Here is a 12,409-nt window from a genome sequence, read left to right on the forward strand (position 1 = left end):
TAAGAGGGATGTCCGACTGCCGGAAGTTGGACAGCCCCCAAAGGGTCCCAGATTGGAGAGGGTGTAGGCAGGGCTGAGGGACATCCCCCACCCGTGCACAAATTTCATGCACCGGGCCTCTAGTTGATATTAATGACAATAGTAAACAATAAAAATAGTCATAGCCCATTCACTGCTATAAACTCACATAGGATATAGTAATAATTGGTACTTCATATGTTCAAATTGCAATTACTTTCTTTCCCTGTTATAACCCTATTTTATTTTAACTGTTAACTGGAAGATGCCATCTTGAAAACTTGCTTGTTTTTATTCATTACATTTTCCAATTTTCTTGCAAATTTCATTTTAAACTGTACAAGAGAAATAAAATATATAAGGACCTGGTGATTTTCTTATATAAAACAAAATAAATAGATAACCATTTGGGAAAAATAAATAAGATCCTCCCTTCCCAGCATGGACAAAAATAAACATCAGGCAGGTTATCCTATATAATAAAAGGGTAATATGCAAATTGACCCTAACAGCAGAACGACTGGGAATGACCGGTCGCTAGGACACACACTGACCACCAGGGGGCAGACACTCAATGCAGGAGCTGCCCCCTGGTTGTCAGTGCACTCCCACAGGGGGAACTTCACTCAGCCACAAGCCAGGCTGACGGTTGCCAGAGCAGCGATGGTGGCAGAAGCCTCTTCCGCCTCTTCAGCAGCGCTAAGGAGGTCCGACTGCAACTTAGGCTCACTCCCCACTGGCAAGTGGACATCCCCCAAGGACTCCTGGGCTGCCAGAGGGATGTCTGACTGCCAGGTTACAGAGTAAGATATAAGTAATATAAAATATGGAACATTAAAATTTAATAATTATTGGAAGAAACCTGAAATGGTTGTAGATATAAGCAACATAAAAGCTATAAACATTATCATACTCCAATCTCAACTTCATGTTTGAGGGAGTGAAAGCACATAGGCCAGCAGATGGACATCCTCCAAAGGGTTCCAGACTGCGAGAGGGCATAGGCTGTGCTGAGGGACCTCCCCCCTCCCACTTGAGTGCACAAATTTTTGTGCACAAAATTTTGGGCTTCTAGTAAATTTGATATAAAAGTGAAACCATAGAAAGATCAAAGAACATAATTTAAATGAATTTATTAAATAATTTAACATTTTCCCACTGATAGGTGCTAACTTTAGCAGATATTAAATTCTAAATATATTTTCTTATTGTCAGGAAGTTTTCAAGTATGGCATGCTCCCAAGGGAGAAACAATAAAAAGAAAATAAATAAAAAGCACATTACATTTTACTATGTAAAAATTAAAAGTGACATGTCAGATAATACAACTGGTAAATTTAGAGGCAAATGATAAAATACCTGTAATATATATGACAGTTAATATTCTTAATGTATAAAGAATAACAGAAAATAACAAGAAGATATTTGACTTAGTAGGAAAAAAATGGCAAAGAACATGGAACAAGCAATTCATAAAGTTAATAAACGATTTAAAAACATTCATTCTCACTAGAAGCACCGAAATCCAAATGAAAAAAAAAAAACAATGAGATACAAGTTTTGATGATATTGGTGGTTTTCATAGGAGGTAGTATGGTAGATTTGAGGAAATGGGTGAAAGGAAGTAAATATGAGTGGATACCTAATGACATGTAAGACTGCTGGACTTACATGTCCTTAACACTTCACTAATGCTAGAGACTGAATTTTAGTGACTTCAGTTTGTGTGGTTATATGATTTTCTTTAACAGTGCTCAGCAGTCACAGTACACAAAGAAGAAATTGAAAAGTTAAGTAAATAAAGGGTAGTTTTGCAAAGTAAGTGTGATAAACTATCAAGGGTAACTGAGATTGAAAGTTAATGGCAAGATAATGATAGATCACAGATTAATAGAAAATGAAGTGAACCAGTTATTCATGTAACTAGTATTTACTGAGTCCCTTGTGAATTGGATTATAGGAAATGTATTTAATCACCTTAACCATTTTTAAGTGTACAGTTAATGTTACCAAATATATTCATAATGTGCAACCATTACCACTATCTATCTCCATAGCTTTTCATCTTATAAACTGAAACTCTATACCCATCCTATATAATAAAAAGCTAATATGCAAATTATCCCCTTGACCAGGAGTTCAACTGGGAGTTCAACCGGGGGTTCAACCAGGGGGCGGGGCTGGCTGGCCAACCTCCTGAGGCCCTCCCCCAAACCGGCACCGCCCCTGATCGGCCCCCTACACTCCTAAATCACTGCCTGGCTCCCTGGTGCATGTACATTTAGTGAAAGCACAAAAAAATAACTATCAGTCCCTTCTGCCCCCTTTTTTCTCCCATTGGCCTCTTCTAACCTGCCTCCAGCCCCCACCCCAGGCCTTCACCACCCTACTGTCTGTGTTCATGGATTATCCATATATGCATATAAGTTATCTGGTTCATCTCTTCCCACCCACCCAGCCTCCCCTGCCTTCCCTCTGAGATTCCACGGTCTGTTCCATGCTTCTATGTCTCTGTATCTATTTTGTTCATTAGATTCCACACATGAGTGGGATCATGTTATACTTGTCTTTCTCTGACTGGCTTATTTCACTTAGCATAATACTCTCCAGGTCCCTCCATGCTATCTTAAAGGGTAAGAATCCTTCTTTTTTTACTGCTGTACAGTATTCCCTGAATAGCTATTTTAAGCACTCATCTACTTATGGACACTTGGGCTATTTCTCTTTCTTAACTAATTGCTCTGGCTAGAACTTCTAGTACTGTTAAACAGAAGTGATGAAAGTAAGCATCCTGGCCTTATTCCCAAACTTAAAGCAAAAGTATTCAATCTTATATAAGTAGGTATAAGGTTAGCTGTGGGTTTTTCATATATGGTATTTATTATGTTGAGATAATTTCCTTCTGTTGCTAGTTTGTTGAGTTTTTTATTATTATGAAAGGGTGTTGAATTTTGTCAAATGCTTATTCTGCATCAACTGAGATGATCATGTGGTTCTTTTTTTTGTTTTGTTAAAGTGATAATTACATTAACTTCCATATGCTGAACTATCCTAGCATTCCATTGAATAAATCCCACTAGGTCATGATCTATAATCTTTTAATATGCTTCTTAACTTGGTTTGCTAATATTTTGCTGATGATTTTTGCATCAATATTCATAAAGAATACTGATCTGTAGTTTCCATTTCTTAAAGTGTCTTTTTCAGGCTTTGGTATTAGAGAAATGCTGGCCTCATAGAATGAGTTAGGAAGTGTTGCCTATTTAATTTTTTGAAAAGGTTTAAGAACTAATACTAGTTTTTCTTCAAATGTTTGATAGAATTCACCAGTGAAGCCATGAGGTCTGGAACTTTTAGTTTAAAGAGATTTTTTACTAACTGATTTAATCTCTCGACTAGTTACAAGTCAATTCAAATCTTCTAATTTTTCATGATTTGTTTTTGGTAGCTTTTGTATTTCTTGAAATTTGTCAATTTTATCTAGATTATTCAATTTGTTGGTATACAGTTGTTCAATAATACCCTCTTAAAATCCTTTCTATTTCCACAGATTGGTAGTAATGTCCACACTTTCTTTTCTGACTTTAGTAACTTGAGTCTTCTTTTTATTCTTACTCCATATAGCTAAAGGTTTGTCAATTTCATTGATATTTTCAAAGAACCACAGTTTAACTTTATTAATTTTCTGCATTGTTTTTCTATTCATCAATCTCTGCTCTAATCTTTATTTCCTTCCTTCTCCTAGATTTGGGTTTAGTGTGTTCTCCTTCTAGTTAAATTATAAAGCTAGGTTTTTGATCTGAGCTTTTCTTGTTTTTTAATGTAAGCATTTATAGCTATACATTTTTCCTTGACACTGCTTTCACTGCATTCCATAAGTTTTGGGTTGTTGTTTTCATTTTCATTCATCTCTAAGTAGTTTCTAATTTTTGTTGTGATGTCTCCACTGACTGGTTGGTTGTTTTAAAAATGTTGTTAAATTTATACAAATTTGCGGATTTTCTAGTTTTCCTTGTTATAGATTCAAACTTCACCCCGTTGTGGCCAGAGGAGATAACATGTGGCTTAACATATAGTCTATCCTGATAAATGACCCATGTGCACTTGAAAAGAATATGTATGCTGTTGTTGGATATAATGTTCTGTGCATTTCTGTTCGATCTTATTGGTTTATTGTATTAATTCCTCTATTTACTTAAGTATCCTCTGACTAGTTGTTGTGTCTGTTATTGCAAAAGGGGTACTGAAGTCTCTAACTCTTATTTTAGCTCTAGTTTCCCTTCAATTTTGTCAATTCTTGCTTCACATATTTTTCTGGTCAATTAAAGGCATATAAATGTTTTAATTGTTGTATCTTCTTGCTGTATAGAAACCTGTCTTTTTATAAAAGAGTTTAATCCATTTGCATTTAAAATAAGTACTGATAAGGAGAGCCTTACTTTGTCATTTACTATTTATCTTCTGTATACTTCATAGTCTTTTCTGTCCCTAACTTCCTTTTTTAAAATATATTTTTATTGATATTTTACAGAGAGGAAGGGAGAGGAATAGAGAGTTAGAAACATCAATGAGAGAGAAACATCAATCAGCTGCCTTCTGCACACTCCCCACTGGGTATGTGTCCGCAACCAAGGTACATGCCCTTGACCAGAATCTAACTTGGGACCCTTGAGTCCGCAGGCCGATGCTCTATCCACTCAGCCAAACTGGTCAGGGCCTGTCTCTAACTTCTTGCATTACTATCTTCTAAGTTGATTTTTTGTACTAAGTGAAACACTTAAATTCTTTTCTCATTTCCTTTTATCTATATCCTTTAGCTGTTTGTGGTTATTATGGGGATTTCATTAACATCGTAAAGTCATAACACTCTAATTAGAATTTATAAATGTTTTAATGGTATGTTAACTTCAATAACATACAAAAACTCTGCTCCTTTATAGCTATGTCCCTGCCATTGTTGGTTGCTGATGTCACAAAATTACATCTTTTTACATTCTGTGTCCACAAATATGAACTAATACTTTTAAATGCATTAATCTGTTAAATTCTGTAGAAGACAAAATATGAAATTACAAACCAGTTACAATACCAGCTTTCAGGCTAATATTTTTAAAATTATATATCAGTCTTTTAAATCATATAGAAAACAAAAAGTGGAGTTACAAATCTTTAATACAATACTATCTTTGAATTGCCTGTGTTTTTCCCTTTATTGAGATGTTTATTTCTTCATTTAGCTTGAGTTGCTGTCTACCATCCTTTCATTGTATCCTACAGGACTCTCTTGAACAGTTATTGCATGGCAGGCCTTGTGGCAATGAACTCTCTCAGCATTTGCCTGTCTGGAAATGTCATAATTTTTTTCCACTCTTAAAGGACGGTTTTGCCAGATATAGAATTCTTGGTTGACATGTGTTTCCCCCCAACCCCTCTGAGCACTCTGAATATATCTGCCATTGTTTTTTGGCCTCCTAAGTTTGAAGAAAAACCTTCTGATAATTTTATATGATAAATCATTTCTCTCTTGCTGCTTGCAAGATTCTTTATCTTTGGCTTTCAAATTAAGTGATTACTAGTGGCTCAATGCACGAAATTCATGCATAGGGGAGGGGGGTTCCCTCAGCACGGCCTGCACCCTCTCCAATCCAGGACCCCTGGGGTGATGTCCGACTGCCGGTATAGGCCCGATCCCTGTAAACCGGCAGTCGGACATCCCTCTCGCAATCTGGGACTGCTGGCTCCTAACTGCTCACCTGCCTGCCTGCCTGATTGCCCCTAACTGCTCTCCCCTGATGGCCTGATCATCCCTAACTGCTCCCCTGCTGGCCTGATCGACCCTAACCGCCTCTACCTCGGCCCCCGCCACCGTGGCTTTGTCCAGAAGGACGACTGAAAGATGTCTGGTTGACCTGGTCTAATTAGCATACTACCCTTTTATTAGTATAGATAGATTAGTCAGCTCAGACAGATATAACACAATATCATAAATTTGTGTGGCTTAAACAACAGAGATGCATTTTTCTCACAGTTCTGGAGGCTGGAATTTGGGGTCAGGGTACCAGCATAGCATCATCCCATACACCAGAAAGTGGTGGATCAATTGCCAGTCAGGGCACATACACAGGTTGCAGATTCAATACCCAGTCCAGTGAGTGCAGGAACAACAGAACAATGTTTCTCTCTCTCTCTTCTTCTCTCTGAGATCAATTAAAATGAATGATACATAAATAATGTTCTCTAAGTATGGTTTTAACAGGAAAGATATTAGTGATCTATGAAGCGAAAAACTCATTATAACACATATATACAGCATGACCCCATTTTTAAAAATATATATATATTGATTTCAGAGGAAGGGAGGAGAGATTGAAACATCAATGATAAGAATCATTAATCAGCTGCCTCCTGCACGCCCCTACTGAGGATCAAGCCCAAAATTTGACCAGGAATCATATCGTGACCTCCTGGCTCATAGATCAATGCTCAACCACTGAGTCCCACCAGCCGTGCCTCATTTTTATCAATACCAGGCACATGAGGTACATTGGCGAGATCTCATTCCTAGATGAAAGTCTGAAATTGCCCAAACTTCTTTGCAGCTAGATTTCTGGGTATGAATTCATTTCTGCCGATTGGATGCGTGTGCATAATATTTTGAAAGCAGAAGTGGGGCATAGGCATCTTCCCGCAGTTTGGGCTATTTGCTGCTGGTGATCATGTTTGCAGAGATGTGGAGGTTTTCTGCTTCGGAATCCAGGCTGTGCACAGGCAGTTGTGGCAGAGGCAGTGCCCAGTGACCTGTTTTGTGGGAGCTGGAGAGCATTTGCGGGGGCAGCAGTTTCCTGATCCCCAGGTCACAGCTGTGCCAGAGTGTCCTAGAATTCAGTTGTGGCTGAGGGGGCAGCTCCTCCCACTGGGCAGGGAGTCTTTCCTGGGAGCCCAGCCCAATACCCACTCCTCCAGCTTTCCAATGATTTCCCAAGCAACAATCCCCTGTGCTAAATTCTTTCCTGCCTAAAATAGCAAAGATCTAAAAACATTTTGGATCCTCTACTTTCAACAAAAACAATGCTGCACAGGGTCAGGTCTGAGAAGTGGGTGAGGTGTTGTGGAAGGCTCCCTTCTTTTAGTCTCAGCTTCCTCTTCTGTAGAAGGGAGACCAAAGATTATCTGTTCATAGTTACTGAAGACCGTGGCAGCTATGTTTCCCGAAGATGGACACAACATTTCCTATCCCTCCTGTGGCCTTACCACTTTCCGCCATATCCTCTCTCTTGAAGTGGGGCTGACCTCTGAATTCCAAGGCCAAGGCCGAAAAGGCTTGGGGCTGCAGCCCTACCCACCTCTCCAGGGTTTCCAGTTCTGGCCCCACCCATGCTGCTCGGGGCTCTGTCTGGCACAGGCCTTGCCCTCCTGGCTGGCTTTCCCTCCCATCTGCGGCCCAGTGCCTCGATACACATCATGGCCCACCAGCTGGTGCTGCTGGACCCAGTGAGTGGGGTAAGAGCCCACGTTGGGCCTCGCACCTCCTGGCTCCTGTGTGCCGCTGTCCCCTGTGCCCCGCAGCCCCTATTCCTGCCGCTGTTCTGACCGGGGCCAGATACCCAGGTGCTGTGCATGGTTCGTGGGGACTGCTGTGGCCACCAGGAAAGCCTCCTCATCCCTTCCCCAACTCCAGCACCCTGATCCCGGGTCCCCTTCCGCCAAAGGAGAGCTTTGCCCACGCCACAGCCCAAGACTGTGACCAAGCAACTCCAAGGTCCCTGGACCCCAAATTTCTGCCAGCCAAGGCGGTTGGCCAGTTGGTCCCACCCTGATCAGGGTGTTGAGGGTGATCTGGCCCAGATCAAGCTGGTTTGCTGGCTGCAGTGGGTGTCATAGTGACTAATTGTTAGGTCATTATGGTCGTGACGGCGTTACGGTCTCTGGCTTTTTATATATATAGACTAGAGGCCCGGTGCACAAAAATTTGTGCACTCGGGGGAGAGAGGGGGTCCCTCAGCCCGTCCTATGCCCTCTCGGAGTCTGGGACCCCTTGGGAGATAACAACCTGCTGGCTTAGGCCTGCTCCCGGGTGGCAGAGGGCAGGCCCAATCCCTAGGTGCAGCCCCTGGTCGGGCTCAGAGCAGGGCCGATTGGGGAGTTGGGGCGCTGCCCCCTGTCATGCACAGAGCAGGGCGGATCGGGAGGTTGCAATGCCACCCCTAGTCACGCTCAGGGTACGGCCGATTGGGGGGTTGGGGCACCGCCTCCTGTCACACTCAAGGCAGGGTCGATAGGGAAGTTGTGGCACCAACCTGTCACGCAAAGAGCAGGGCCAATCAGGGGGTTGGGGCGCTGCCCCCTGTCATGCACAGAGCAGGGCCCATCAGGGGGGTTGGGGCTCCATACCCTGTCACACACAGAGCAGGGCCGATCAGGGGGTTGAGGAGCTCCCCCCTGTCACTCACAGAGTAGGGCCAATAGGGGAGTTGGAGCACCGCCCCCTGTCACACACAGAGCAGGGCGGATCAGGGGGTTGGGGCGCTGCACCCTGTCATGCACAGAGCAGGGCCCATCAGGGGGGTTGGGGCTCCGTACCCTGTCACACACAGAGCAGGGCCGATCAGGGGGTTGAGGAGCTCCCCCCTGTCACTCACAGAGTAGGGCCAATAGGGGAGTTGGAGCACCGCCCCCTGTCACACACAGAGCAGGGCGGATCAGGGGGTTGGGGCGCTGCACCCTGTCATGCACAGAGCAGGGCCCATCAGGGGGGTTGGGGCTCCGTACCCTGTCACACACAGAGCAGGGCTGATCAGGGGGTTGAGGAGCTCCCCTCTGTCACGCACAGAGCAGGGCCCATCATGGGGTTGGGGAGCTCCCCCCTGTCATGCACAGAGCAGGGCCCATCAGGGGGTTGAGGAGCTCCCCCCGTCACTCACAGAGTAGGGCCGATAAGGGAGTTGGGGCACCGCCCCCTGTCACACACAGAGCAGGGCGGATCAGGGGGTTGGGGCGCCACCCTCTATCACCCACAGAGCAGGGCCAATCAGGGGGTTGGGGCGCCGCCACTGTCACACTCAGGGCAGGCCGATGGGGAGGTTATGGCTCTACCCTGTCACACACAGAGCAGGGCCCGTGGGGGGGGGGGGGGTTGGGGCACCGCACCCTGTCATGCACAGAGCAGGGCCCATCAGGGGGTTGAGGAGCTCCCCCCGTCACTCACAGAGTAGGGCCGATAGGGGAGTTGGGGCACCGCCCCCTGTCACACACAGAGCAGGGCGGATCAGGGGGTTGGGGCGCCACCCTCTATCACCCACAGAGCAAGGCCAATCAGGGGGTTGGGGCGCCGCCACTGTCACACTCAGGGCAGGCCGATGGGGAGGTTATGGCTCTACCCTGTCACACACAGAGCAGGGCCCGTGGAGGGGGGGGGGGGGGGGTTGGAGCACCACACCCTGTCACACACAGAGCCGCAGGGCGATCAGGGGGTTTGGGCGCTGCCCCTGTCATGCTGATCCCGGTGCCAGGAGGCCTCGCTGCTCCGCTGATCCCGGTGCCGGGAGGCATATTACCCTTTTACTATATAGGATAGAGGCCTGGTGCACGGGTGGGGGCCAGCTGGTTTGCCCTGAAGGGTGTCCTGGATCAGGGTGGGGGTCCCCACTGGGGTGCCTGGCCAGTCTGGCTGAGGGGCTGAGGGCCGTTTTCAGGCTGGCGGGTGACTGAAGCTCCCAACCACTCCTTTTTTTTTTTTTTTTATTTCTGGGCCAGCTTTAGCTCTGAGGCCTCGGCTGCTGAAAGCAGGTTTCTGGCCTTTGTTTACCTTCTGTATTTGAAACAATGTTGCGGTCCTGCTGGCTGAAGCCTGGCTGACTAAAGCAGGTTTCTGGGGTTTGTTTTAGCTTCTATATTTGTTACAATGTTTCTTAGAGTTGCAGCTCAGAGGCCGGCAAGGCAGGCGGGGAACCTGGTTTCCTCCGTCACTGAAGCATGCAAGCCTCCCTGTTCGCGTCAGCTGCCTGGCTGCCGGCCGCCATCTTGGTTGGCAGTTAATTTGCATATCGCCCTGATTATGGGAAGGGTAGCGGAGGTACGGCTAATTACCATGTTCCTCTTTTATTAGATAGGTATATATATATATATATATATATATATATATATATATAGATTATACTAGTGTCCTAGTGCACAGATTCATGCACATTCAAAGGAAATTAATTAGAATAAATATTTTAATATCACTATTTGCATCTTGCTAATGAAAAGAAAATAGGGCCCTAGCTGGCTTGGCTCAGTGGATAGAGCATCATCCTTTGGACTGAAGGGTCCCAGGTTCAATTCTGATCAAGGGCACATGTCTGGGTTGCGGCTCAATCCCCAGTGGGGGGTGTGCAGGAGGCAGCCAATCAATGATTCCCTCTCATCATTGATGTTTCTATCTCTCTCTCTCCCTCTCTTTCTCTCTGAAATCAATAAAAAATATATTTTAAAAAAAAAGAAAAGAAAATAGGATTCTACTGAGTCTCCTATTTACCTATTCCAGGACTTCCGTGAGGATCAAATGAGATGAGCCACGGGAAAACACTTCACAAACATTTGGTTAAACTGTAAAATGTTTGCACCTGGCTATAAAGCAAGTCAGGTTCTTGCGCTGAAGAAACTGCAAGAGGCTAGTCACTAGGGAGAGGAAGCCAGGCGTTGCTACATGACGTCATTACCCGGCACCCACAGCCACTGTTTCTGGGCTGAGCTGGGCTGTGGGTCGCATTTTGCACAATGGGGTCTTGGCAGCATTGGCTGCAATTTGGTGGTGTGTCGCTCTGGGGTGGTGGCGGGGCCTGTGTCCTACTTGGGGGAAGCCGAGCGTTGGTTTGTCGGTGCCAGGTACATGGTGCCATTTATTTTTAAGTGGCCAATGCACGTCATGGAAGCTCCTACATTGAGGGTCTGCCCCTGGTGGTCAGTGCATGTCATAGTTACCGGTCGGACAGATGGACACTTAGCCTTCTATATATATAAACAGATGGGTCTCTTTGAGCTCATCTTATTTAGAGTTCCTTGAGCTTTTGGATATTTTTACTCATGTCTTTCAGCAAACACAGGAATTTTTAGCTATTATTTCTTCAGATATTCTCTCTTCACCTTTCTCTCTTCTTTTTCTAGAATTTCCACAATACTCATGGTGGTCTGATAAATAGTATTCCACAGGTCACTTAGGCTCTGTATTTTCTTTTCATTCCTCAGACTTGAAATTTCCATTGAACTATCTTCAAGTTCATTAAGTCTTTCTTCTACCTGCTCAAATCTTTTTTTTTTCATTGTTTTTGTTTTCTTTTTAGGTTCTCTAACTCTGATATTTCCAATATGTTCATACACTGTTTTCTTACCCTCTGTATTCTAGATACTTATGATTAATATCAATATTCCCAAGTGAATAACTTAGGAATTATTTTAGACCCCTCCCTGTAATTTACTAATATTCAGTCAGTCACCAAGCTTGGAAAATTTATCTTTATCCTTCAAGAATCTATCCCTTCATGGCTCTTCCTAGAAGCCTTAGAGCACACACTTCCATTAAAATCACTTCATTACTGCCCTAATTGTCCTATTTGCAACCTGGTCTTTCTCCTATTTATATGCCATACTACTTTCCAAGTGATTTTTTTACTAAATGAAAAAAAATTTTTATTGGTGACTCACAGCTTGTGTTCTTGCATGTTCTACTTATTTCCTCTACTCAGGATGATCTCTACCCAGTCCCCTTTTCACCTATCTAAATCCCCTATGTCCTTCAAAGTTCAATTCTTATATGTCCCTCTCAGAAAAGCTCCTCTCTGCAAAAGAGTATATGAAGGTATACTCCTCTTAATCTGTTAAAAGGCCTTGAACACACACCTTTCAAAAAACATGTGATTCTGTAGTAACTACTAATTTATTGGACTATTTTCTGCTAAAGGAGAAGCAATTTGACACCAATAGACATTGATTGTTTGATTTGAATTCTCATCAGCTAGCACATTTATTCATGTTAAAAGTTTTTATCATATACAAATAATTTCTTAAAATTGTATCTAAATAAAAATGCCTATAAACATATATACATAACCAGAATTGTTAGTAAACTTCTTGGGCAAACAGAAATACATAAACAGGAAAAAGTATAAGATAAATACGCCAGCTCTACAAATTCATGTTGCTTTTCCAAAAGAATTTGAGTCATGCATGGGGGTCAGAAAGAAAACTGCTATTAAGGTTTCTCTGCATTCAGGAATGTAAAAATTGACAAGATACTCTAGACTGGATTGCTACTGACTGTCATACACTTTATTATAAAACCTGTGCCTAATATAACCAGGCTATTAGATACAACAGCATAGTTAAAAAAGGAGAAGGAGCCAGTAGTGACTGT

The 12,409-nt window shown here is 43.6% G+C and overlaps 1 protein-coding gene across 2 annotated transcripts in view; it reads right to left on the reverse strand.

The window, feature by feature from the left end:
• The window catches only part of COG6 (component of oligomeric golgi complex 6), a 113,488-nt gene that overhangs the window by 37,972 nt on the left and 63,107 nt on the right, over positions 1-12,409 (reverse strand). The gene's annotated exons all lie outside the window — the stretch shown is intronic.

The sequence above is a fragment of the Myotis yumanensis genome, unplaced genomic scaffold, assembly GCF_028538775.1.
Source record: "Myotis yumanensis isolate MYYU_CA2020_CCGP unplaced genomic scaffold, mMyoYum1.0.hap1 SCAF_3, whole genome shotgun sequence".
Lineage (NCBI taxonomy): Eukaryota > Metazoa > Chordata > Mammalia > Chiroptera > Vespertilionidae > Myotis > Myotis yumanensis.